We start from the raw sequence: 12159 nt of genomic DNA on the forward strand, positions 1-12159 counted from the left end.
AGAATCCCCTTTATGAGAGGGCTCTTTCCATTGTACAGAGATCTATACCTTTTTGAAGGGTCTCTTTGCTAGGATTGGATTTTTAGCAATTCCAGCAGTTGTAACAAAAGTGGGGCTTCTTATAGTGGCCTCACTTCTGCCAATGATCATATAGGTATAATGGCAGTGCCCACTTCATTTTTTATGACAAAAATATACATCATGTTGTGGCAATTGTCAGTATCCCATGATGTACTTTTTTGTCTTGGGTCTGGAAGGGGTTAATACAGAATGAATTGGGATAAACGTCAATACTAAAGTGTTTTACAGCAGTCCTCCAGCAGCATTTTGCTCTGTTAAACATTGAGGGAACCATAGCAAGGGAAGTCTTTTAGTGATGTCCATATGCTGTAATAGGGTATACAGATATACATGCAATGGTTTTTCATATAATACTATCCTCACATTTAGTAGGAAGTATAATCCAAACATTACCAATATCATCATCTTGATTTAAACAGAAATTTGAACCTAGAATTTCTGTAGCTTTTTTCCAGAGGTGTTACTGACATAGAAGATTTTCCCAAAACTTTTTAATATTACCGAACCAACCAATAGCTATGCACTTACCAAGACACTACACACAGACTGCATGAAATAATTCAGTTTTCCTTGGTTTCTCAAAATCATTGTAAATGACTCGACTTCTCCTCTCTGGAAGTAAACAGTTTTTTTATTATTTAAGTCAAAGAGGTGAGAGAATAAAAAACAGGTTCTTGCATCCTGGCCTTTGCATCCAGGCTCACTGCTACCTGGCCTTTTCATTACATATAAATTATGGCATAGTGGCTAAAATAGGGAGAATAGGAGTTGAATTATGAAGATATGTGAGGTTTTAGAGTATATATATATATATATATATATATATATATATATACTGTACACTGTACACATGATATATATATATTCTCCACAGTACACCAACATAATTTTTCTACTGCATTCTATCTTAATTTTAGTCTGTCTATGTATCCAGGTAGGCAGGCAAAGGAAAGTACTGTATATGTCTGTATATTTTTCAAAGCTATTATCTTACCTCCAACGCTTTGAGAAGTGAGTCAAGCAGGTGTCTTTCAAGTTTCTAAATAATAAATAAAATAGCAGTTTATTGTTATAACAACTGAAGCATCCTGGAAGGGGGGGGGGGGGGGTTAAGATGTGCATTTTTTTATTGCACCATGTAGTTCATTGCGTTTCTGTTCCTGCATTTCTGCAACAATGAATATGATTATGAGCTTAGTGTGTACTATACAGTATTACAGAAATAGTGGTTGCATATTGCAAATGTATAAACATTTTTGAGAATTTACTGCTTGAGAGATATGGGGGGGGGGGATATTTATCATTGTGCTTCCCTGGCATATGCCACTAAAAAGGGGCAGATTTATCCCTTTTCCATGGCATACGCCTGCTGTAATCCCTGATCACCTGATGGGTGGGCTGGGTGGGGGGGCATGGCCTCCTCCTGTGCCTGATTTATTAAGGTTTAAGCCTGGAAAAAAAAACGGCAAAACCAGGCAGGTGTAGATTTCTGCGCAATGCTTGTGCCGGGCGCGCACTGCCCTAGCACTAAATAGACCATCATAGTCTTTATTCCTTGTTGTCTGCTACAGCAATTAAATTATATGTCATATAATAGGAGCTATATGCCCAATGTATGTATTCCTTATTCTTTATTAAAGCTTATCACTGAACAAATGTTCTGATCTAATAAAATTTAAAAATTGTCTTTAGAAGCTATTCAGTAAAATCAGCTGCAGATCCTGTAGGTGTGAACGCACCATGAATATGGAAAACGCAACTTAATTTGCAGTCATCACCTCCATCATATTTAGATTAGTTCCAGCATTGTGAGGATAGCACGAAGAGACCCCTTTGGACTCCAAGGGAATAAATATAATCAATGTATAAACTCTATTAAAAAGTATAAACTTTTATTTCTTTTTCATGATAAAACGGCTGTTTTATCATTAATAAGAAATAAAAGTTATGAATTTTATGAAAAGCTGAAGAGCATTTGTGGAGCTTATCCATTGATTATAATTAAACAAATCACTATTGCAGGGTTAAGCATACTATGTGCCCGCCCAAGAATCTAGGCAGAAGCTCAGGAAGTAAATAAACTAACCCCCCAAGGCAAAAGAACGGTACTTTCCACTCACTGCTCAGTGCATATAGCTAGCTGAGCTAGCTGTAAATAATTCCCATGTCTGCCAATAGTTAGTGGATTACAATAGAAAAGAGTAGCCTACACATAAGTAAAGGGAATACTAAGAAGCCCCCACTATTTTTCTCTTCCTACAGCATCTCCTAAGCTTAATTATGACCAGCTGACATACCATAAAATAGTATAAAAATAGTGAGGATCTCAAAAGATCAAGAGCAATTTTTTTTTTTTATAAACTAGTGCTGCATAAATAAAAAAATGTTTTTTTTTTTGTTTTTTTTTTTTCATTATGATAGCATATTGAGTTATATGTTAGATTTTTTTGTATTGTTTCTTACTAGTCTGTTGGCAATCTCCTGCGTTGAGCACTGTAAATCTTGGGTCAAAAGTCTCTAAAATAGAAATAAAACATTTTTTACATATAAGTTTCAAATGCAGTTTTTCTGATTTTGATAAATATATAAAAGATAGTTTTTTTGTTTTTTTTTTACTAGGGTTGGGTTGTGGAAATGCAATCTTATAGGCTATGTGCACACATAGTACTTCTGTCAGTCTTTTGGTCAGTCTTTTTTTCTACCAAAATCAGGAGTGGAACTGAGAGTTAGAGATGAGTGAGAATGCTCGTCCGAGCTTGGTACTCGTTCGAGTATTAGGGTACTCGATGGTGCTTGTTACTCGGACAAGCATCTTGCGACAATTGCATCTTCCTCTTCCTGCATGTTTGGTGGCTTTTTTTCAGCCAATCATCATGCAGGAGAGTCTTTGGGATATTTGTAGCATCTCGTGGGAACCCTACATGTTGATAGCAGCGATTGGCTGGCCAGATCAGATTACCTGGGCATATAAGAATCAGGTCCCGCAATGCTCGCTTCAGACACAGGCTGGATGAGCATAGCGAAGAAGAGCTGCTGTCTGTTAGGGAGAGTGTTAGGCAGGGAAATAGTGTGCGGTTAGGCAGGAATCCGAAAGGAAGAACCCAACAGTCCTTTTAAGGGCTTACAATTTTTAAAACATTTTTTTTTCCGTACTACTCTTGGCTGCTGGCATGGACTTGTAGTGCAGCTGTCAGTAGTCAATTTGTCCTGTTGCTGACATTCTCTTGGCTGGCTGGGATCTGTAGTTCAGCTATACCTATTATCACTGTGCAGTGTCCTTTGCAACGGGTGCCTTAAAGGGTGCCTGCTGTTTCCCGTTCATTTCCATGTTGTTTTCATTTCTGAAGTTTCCAGGTTTTCAGGCAACCTCCCCTGTGCAGAGCTTTGGTCCCCTGCAAAAATGCTCGAGTTTCTTATTGATTTTAATGGGGTTCATTACTCGAAACGAGCACCAGAGTATCTGAGCATTTTAATTCTCGCTCATCTCTACTGACAGGGCAAAATTATAATGGAAAGATTTGTACATATTTTTTTTCTCAATCCACTCCAGGTTTTGGTTGAAAAAAGACTGACCAAACTACTCATGGAAATACTACAGTATATGTGAACAAAGCCATAGACTGCAACTGCCAAAATCGTCAAAATCAATCTTTGCTACTATGTATTATTTAAACTACTGTATAAGTAAGGTATCACAGTTTTTACCATATTAATAAATCTTAAAATGCTTACCAGCACAAAGAGGAGATCTTCCACAAGGGCTCTCTGCATGCAGAATCGTTCAACATCACTACATTTGTGACAGTTCTAAGAAACAGAAGAGGGAGGACAGGAACAGTTTTAAATAATCGTATATAATCGTTTATGGATGCCAATTACTAAGTGACTTATACAAATCTTTGGGGGTAAACTGTTGCAAAAATGAAAATAAAATACAATGATTTGTAACAAAGGGACAATAAAAGTGACTGTGGTTCCCAAAGACATGGAGTTTAAGTCAAATTTATTTAAATTAAATAGGTGATGCTCAGCAAAGAGGATAGGCTTAAAGTTAATTTTATTGTATTGCAGACAGACATACAGGTCAAGGCTCCTGCAGCAGCCAGTTGTTTTACAGCCAGACACAGAATAGCGAGAATAGGGAAGAAAGAGGGGGAATTGTCAATCTCTTAAAATGCAGGGAAGTTTTCTTTGTATATTCCTAAATTTAGATTGCAATATGAGACAAAGTAAAGTCAAGGGAAGGAATGAGATATAGGGAGGAGCTCCTGAGAGGGACATGATTATTTACTGCGGGTATTTCTGTGGATGAATGATAAATGGGCCTAGTTTGATAATTTACATTATAACACATTCCACGTACCTCCATAGTGCTCCATCGGTTCATAACTAATGTTATTATACGGGCATGAGCAAAGCCCTCAGTCTCCTGCAAAGCAGTAACAAAAATCCGTAAATGAATAACATAATATGAATAATTCTCTCTTTTCTTTAAATAAACGCTCAAAGAAACAATAAACAGAATTTATTTTACCTAAAATAACATCTCTTTAGAAGAACAAGACTCTTTTCTTTCAGAAAGAGTCCAAACTTGTCCTCAGGTTGTGTGTGGTATTGTAACTCAGCCCCATAATAATAATGATAATAATAATTGCTTTATTTGTATAGCACCAACTGGTTCCACAGCACGCTACATAGCTTTGTCAATTTACCCCAATGAAGCTGAGAGGCAATACAGACATAATTGTAGGAATGTTTGGCACTTTTTATGGAAGACAACAGGAACATGTATATCAATATAAAAACAGCAAAAATATGGCACTGCGGATTCTTATATTTCATCAACTTCCAATAATAAATGGTTAGTTTCAGGAGGATTCGCTTGAATTGACTATTTGATTTAATTCAGATTCAGCATCCAATTAGATTTCGTATAGGGACAGAGAGTCTTGTCCAGGGTACCTGCTTCTAAGAACTGAACGGTGAGACACTGTACTCCTCATCGCTTAGATGCCAAGGATGAATGAAACCCCATTGATCTCAATTCCACCCCCCCCCCCCTCTCAAATCTGGGTTTTCTGTCTTGTACTTATAAAATTATTAAGAAATAAAAGTATTTCTCACCAACATTTTTCGTCTTCTAAAATTTGCATTGCTGGGAACTGCAAAATAAGAATGAATAAACAGATATTCAGAATCATTAAAGAAGTCTGGCAAAAATTATTATTAAGGTATTGTATTCCCCCCCCCCCCCCAAAGTTATACAAATCATCAATATATACTTATTATGGGAAATGCTTATAGAGTGCTCTTTTCCCGGCACTTACTACTGCAAAGCTTCACTTCCTGGATAAAATGGGGATGTCACGAATCGACTCCCAGAGCTGTGAGGGCTGTGGCTGCTGGAGAGGATGATGGCAGGGGGGCACTGGAGGGACACAGGGCACTGGAGGGACACTGAGCATCCCTCTGCCATCATCCTCTCCAGCAGCCACAGCCTGCACATCTCTGGGAGTCGGGTGGTGACACCACCATTTTATCCAGGAAGAGAAGCCTTGATGCAGTAGTAAGTGCAGGGAAAAAAAAAAACACTTTATAACCAGTTCCCGTAATAAGTGTTTATTGGTGATTTGCATAACTTTGGGGGGGGGGGGGCAATACAATACCTTAATAAAAAAAAATTGGCGGACTTCTCCTTTAAGAAATAATTTCCATGTTGAAGCATTAGAAGGTGATAAGGAAGTCCGCTAACCAAATGTTAATTAGTAATTACTAATTTGAAGGTCTGCATTTATTTTCGCCTAATCGGTCCCTTACTAAATGGAGTGTACAATCTACTAGCAAATGCGGACTTATTTTTCTAGATTCAAAACTTACATACTGATATGTATTTTTAGCACATCATTGAATGTTTTACTTCAATATAAACCTAAGAAGGGACATTCTTAAAATAATCTTACAGCTATGTCCTCATTTTACATTTGAAAAATGTAAATCACTGCAAATTGTATTTTATTGTCACATCTACTGTATGAAATGTATGGCAATGTATCGTTTGTGTTTTGGGGAAATTGAAAGTGCAAACATCTGCATTGATTATTTTTTCTACATATATTGAGTTTCTGATAAGCTATACAAATAATTATAGTAGACATTGGACCATTATCATTATGTGTATTATTCTAAAATAAATGATATGAAAATCTTTTTGAACACGTAGACAGATGAGCTTGGAGGAGAAATAAGTTGGGTATGTTTACTCAGAACACATAAGCATTTGTACTGTTTGTAAAGTTGAAGGAGAACCTTGACACTAATGATGCGTTTACACAGACAGATTTATCTGACAGATTTTGGAAGCCAAAGCCAGGAATGGATTTGAAAAGAGAAGATGTCTCAATCTTTCCTTTATGACCTGTTCCCTGTTTGTAGTCTGTTCCTGGCTTTGGCTTAAAAAATCTGCCAGATAAATCTGTCCGTGTAAACGCACCATTAGGGGGAGATTTATAAAACATGGTGTAAAGTGAAACTGGCCCAGTTGCCCCTAGCAATCACTCAGATTCTACTTTTCATTCCTCACAGACTCTTTGGAAAATGAAAGGTGGAATCTGATTGGTTGCTAGGGGCAACTGAGCCAGTTTCACTTTACATAATGCTTGATAAATCTCACCCTAAGTGTTCACTTCAATACATCACCTGAGTAATGTATTGAAGAAATGCAAATGTCCAACATTTCCTAATGTAATTCAATGTATAGCTATATGGAGTTTTATTTGTTATATTTATGCAATTTCTTTTTCATGCTAGAAAATTTTGAAAAGTGTGCAGAATGGGAGTATGGCCAAAAAGAGTCCTCAAATGCAGCAAATGTTTTAGGGGCTGCCAGAATTCTGGCACTGGTGTAAGTAAGCCAACCAAGAGGTGACATAAGTAAAAGTGTTTAGCATGTCTACTACAATATGTCATATCCATACCATATCTTAAAGCTTCTAAACCACTGGTGTCGAATTCAGCCAAAGGTCTCCAGGCATGATGGGAATTGTAGTTTTGCCACAGCTAGAGGGCCTGAGTTTGACACCCCTGTTCTAAACTAATACTTCCTCATCCGCTTCATCCGCTTTAGCTATAGACAAGAACCCCTTGACTATCAGCTTTCATAAGAAGAGTGCTTTCTATATTCTGTATTTCCAACCTATAGATAGATAGATAGATAGATAGATAGATAGATAGATAGATAGATAGATACAGATGTAGCCAGACTTAACATGAGTTGTAACCAGGGTTAACCAATAACGCGTTTAACTCAACTTTCTAATTGACTTAATATAGCTCCCTGACACAATTGTTGCATGAGAGATCAAGTTAACCCTGGCTACAACTCATATTAAGCCTGGCTACATGCGCAGATAGATAGGTATTAGTAATTTCAAGCTGCCGGTACAAATCATTACAATAATCATAATTCTGCAACAAACAGCAAAATACAGTTTCCAGCACTGATGTGATATGTGGTAGCTTACTCTTGGACCCTAGAGGGCCTATAGAAGAAGCAGCACATTACCCAGGGATACCCAGCTGACACAGGAAAGTCCATCAAACATCAAACACACTTGAGAAGTAAAGTAAGCGGCAGCTCTCTAGTGGGGTAAAATAACAATGCTTTATTCAGACATAAACATAAGATACAAGTTGCATCACACAAAGAAAAAGAGTGACGCCAGTTTCAAGCAAAGCGCATCATCCGGCTGTCTTTGTGGAATGCAACTTGTATCTCATGTCTATGTCTGAATAAAACATCATGATTTTACCAGGAGAGTTGTCGCTGACATCACTTCTCAAGTGTGTTTGATAATCATAATTTTATTAATACAAATAATCACCATAACCAGCGTAGGTAGGATCTCACAGATCTAAAGATAAACAAATATCTAGTATTATACTCTAGTAAGAAAGTCTTACCAAGGCAGATGCCCAAGAGGAAGAAAGCTAATACGATCTTCATGGCTGAGACCTATGGAGGTATACCCAACCAAAAATCTAAAGATTAACATTTTTTAACACCCTTTATATAGTCAGTAATTGTCGCTGTGGATTAATAGCTCCTCCTTTATGGATTATCAAATGTTTGGCGTGCAATCAAAAAGACTTGTAAGATTTGCTTAATAAGTGTCAATATGGATCTTCTTGTCACCAGTAAGCAGATTACTAAGTTTCCTGTGCATATTTACATTCATGGGTGAATTACATTAATGGACATTTTTTGTATTTGTTCTACAATTTTAATTATCCATTGTTAGATAATAATTTTCAATCATTCTTTATTCACTATTAAGCACTAAAAATGCACACATTAATTTTAATAAATATATGTTATTCTCCATCTATCTCACTATCCTACAGAGAGAAGAAAAGGGTGAAAGATAGAAATAAATATTTAATCATATGACATCCTCATGTGTTTTACACCAAGGAACCCAGCTGTTTATAAGCTTTCCTATATGTTGCCTTTGTTTCTAAAACATAAAAAAGAGATTTATCACAATTAAAAAAAAATGGGGAGTAAGCATCTTTCCAGTTTCTTGTGATAAATCATCTATCCTAAAGAAGTACAGTGGTTTGCAATAAATTAGAATATCAACATTTTTTTTCAGTAATTCAGTTCAAAAAGTGATCTCATATATTCTATTACATACAGAGTGAACTTTTTCAAGCGTTTATTTCTGTTAAAGTTAATGATTATGGATTACGGCCAAGAAAAACCCAAAAGTCAGTATTTCAGAAAATAAGAATATTATATAAAACCAACACAGAAATGTTGACTAAATGAAAAGTACAGTAAATGCCCTCAATATTTGGTTGGGGCACCTTTTGCATCAATGCAATCAATCGTCAGCGGCCATTCTAAGCTGAAGGTGCCTGCCCTCGTCAGATCGCAGACTGCTACACGGCTTAAGGCCCGGCAAGTACCAGCATGGGAGACTGGCTGGGAATCCCGGGTGCCGCTGGCTTTACCACACTTGGAATACTGTGTACAGTTTTGGGCACCGGTATATAAGAAGGACACAGCTGACCTAGAGCGGGTGCAGAGGAGGGCAACAAAGGTCATTAAGGGAATGGGTGGGTTACAGTACCAGGACAGGTTATCATGCTTGGGGTTATTTACGCTAGAAAAAAGACGTCTTAGGGGCGATCTGATCACAATGTACAAATATATGAATGGACAGTACAGAGATTTTTGTAGTGGTCTTTTTACTCCTAGGTCTGTAACAATGACAAGGGGGCATCCTCTACGTCTAGAGGAAAGAAGATTTCATCATCAGCATCGACGCGGGTTCTTTACTGTACGAGCGGTAAGACTGTGGAACTCTCTGCCACATGATGTTGTCATGGCTGATTCAGTAAATAAGTTCAAGGGAGGCCTGGATGCTTTTCTTGAAAAATATAATATTACAAGTTATGGGCATTAGATTTCTGGTGATACGTTGGTCCGGGGATTGTTCTGGTTGCCATTGCAGTCGGGGGAGGGGGGAGTTTCTCCCTGTGGTGGGGCGTTTGTCTTCTGCCCCGTGGGGGTTTTTCGCCTTCCTGGATCGACACAGTAGGATATTCCTAGGTTGAACCTGATGGACTCTTGTCTTCTTTCAACCTTGTTTACTATGTTACTATGTAATGCGGCGTGGCATGGAGGCGATCAGCTGATGACACTAAGGTGTTATTGAAGCCCAGTTTGCTTTGATAGCGGCCTTCAGCTCGTCTGCATTGTTGGGTCTGGTGTCTTTCATCTTCCTCTTGACAATACCCCATAAATTCTCTATGGAGTTAAGGTCTAACGAGTTTGCTGGCCAATCAAGCACAATGATGCTGTGGTTAGTAAACCAGGTGTTGGTACTTTTGGCAGTGTGGACAGGTGCCAAATCCTGCTGGAAGATGCAAATTCCATCTCCAAAAATCTTTTCAGCACAGGGAAGCATGAAGTGCTCTAAAATTTCCTGGTAGACAGCAGCGTTGACTTTGGTGTTGATGAAACACAGTGAACCTCCACCAGCAGATGGCATGGGTCCCCAAACCATCACTGATTGTGGAAACTTCACACTAGACCTCAAGCAGCTTGGATTGTGTGCCCCTCCACTCTTCCTCCAGACTCTGTGACATTGATTTCCAAATGAAATGCAAAATTTACTTTCATCTTAAAATAGCACCTTGGACCACTGATCAACAGTCCAGTTCCTCTTTTCCTTGGCCCATATAAGACTCTTCTGGCATTGTTTATTCCTCAGGAGTGGCTTGACACATGGGATGCAACACTTGTAGCCCATGTCCTGCACATGTCTGAATGTGGTAGCTTTTGAAGCACTGACTCCAGCAGCAGTCCACTCTTTGTGAATCTCTCCCAAATTTTTGAATGGCATTTTTGTTAAAATCCTGTTAAGACTGCAGTTCTCACGGTTGCTTGTGCATCTTTTTCTACCACATTTTTTCCTTCCACTCAACCTTCCATTAACATGCTTTAATACATCACTCTAAGAACAGCCAGCTTCTTTAGCAATTAACTTTTGAGGCTTAAGGCCCTATTCCACGGAATGATTATCGTCCGTATTCGGCCGATATCGGCTGCTACGAACGATAATCGTCCCGTGGAATAGAGTGCAACGATCAGCCGACATCGTTCATGTCGGCTGATCGTTGCAGTCGCTTGTTTTTCAACATGTTGAAAAACAAGCGACTGATATAGCAGCGATCTGCTGCCGTCGCTCCATTGAATAGGAGCGTCGGCAGCAGATGCTGCTATATCCTATGGGCTGCCTGGGCGATCAGCGATCCCCCGGGCAGCCCCCCCCGCAGCTCCCTGCCGCCCCTCCCGCACTCACCCGCTCGTTGCAGCCGCGCTGAATAGCGGCGGCAGCGAGCAGGAAACGAGGAGCAAGCGCTGAGAGCGCTCGTTTGCTCCTCTGACGACCAGTGGAATAGGGGCATAACCCTCCTTTTGGAGTGTGTGAATGACTGCCTTCTGGACATCTGTCAAGTCAGCAGTCTTCCACATGATTGTATTGCATACTGAACCAGACTAAGGGACCTTTTATAACACTTATGAAGGCACTTCAGGTGTTTTGGGTTAATTATTCTGAGTTTCTGAAGTACTGACTTATGGGTTTTTCTTGGCTGCAATTCATATTCATCAACTTGAACAAAAATAAACGCTTGAAAAAGTTCACCCTGTATGTAATGACTCTATAGAATATATGAGGTCCCTTTTTGAATTGAAATACTGAAAAAAAAAATTGTTGATATTCTAATTTGTTGCAAACCACTGTATCTTTTGGATCTTTTGAAATATAAAAATGCTAGTATTTAGGGTATCCTACAATGGAATTTTGTTCAGCTTCCTAAAACACAACTTCTGTAATGGGGCAACACAAACAGGCCAAAATGCAAAAAATACAAAAATTGCTCATTCTGCCTCTCATTGGAGAGTTCTGACTCACTGTTTAAGGAGCACTGCCAAAAAGGCATTGCAATGATCCAAGCAAAGATTAAGGGGTTATCCAGTGCTACAAAAACATGGCCACTTTCTTTCAGAGACAACACGACTCCTGTATTCAGTTCAGGTGCTGTTTGAAATTAAGCTCCATTCACTTCAATGGAACTGAGCAGCAAAACCCCACCCAAGCTGGAGACAAGAGTGGGGCAGTCTCTGGAAGAAAGTGGCCATGTTTTTGTAGCGCTGGATGACCCCTTTAAAGTTGGTAACTGACAAATTCAAGTTTGTGTCTGAATCCAAGTGTTCGTTTGCCTAAATTAATCCGCATACAGTAACATGTCTATTCGTGTATCAGTTAGTTGTTCTGCAAAAAAGTTTGTTGAAAAGCTGATGAGCTGTCAGCTCAACAGCCTTTTAACAAACTTCCTTGCAGAACAACAAAGTGTAACATCAAACTTTTATGCCTCCTCGTTGCCCTGGCCTTACTGTTGCCCATGCCCCCCCATATGGGCAACGGTAAGGCTGGACATGTGAACCTGGTGTATAATATTGGGGGTCACACATCCCACAGTCATTATGGTGTCAGTTAGTGTAGGGAG

General features: G+C 38.9%; 1 pseudogene; it reads left to right on the forward strand.

The window, feature by feature from the left end:
- Positions 1-8969: 8969 nt before the first annotated feature.
- LOC138780378 (5S ribosomal RNA) lies at positions 8970-9089 on the forward strand (annotated as a pseudogene).
- Positions 9090-12159: the final 3070 nt, after the last annotated feature.

Source organism: Dendropsophus ebraccatus, chromosome 1 (genome assembly GCF_027789765.1).
Source record: "Dendropsophus ebraccatus isolate aDenEbr1 chromosome 1, aDenEbr1.pat, whole genome shotgun sequence".
Classification (NCBI taxonomy): Eukaryota; Metazoa; Chordata; class Amphibia; order Anura; family Hylidae; genus Dendropsophus; species Dendropsophus ebraccatus.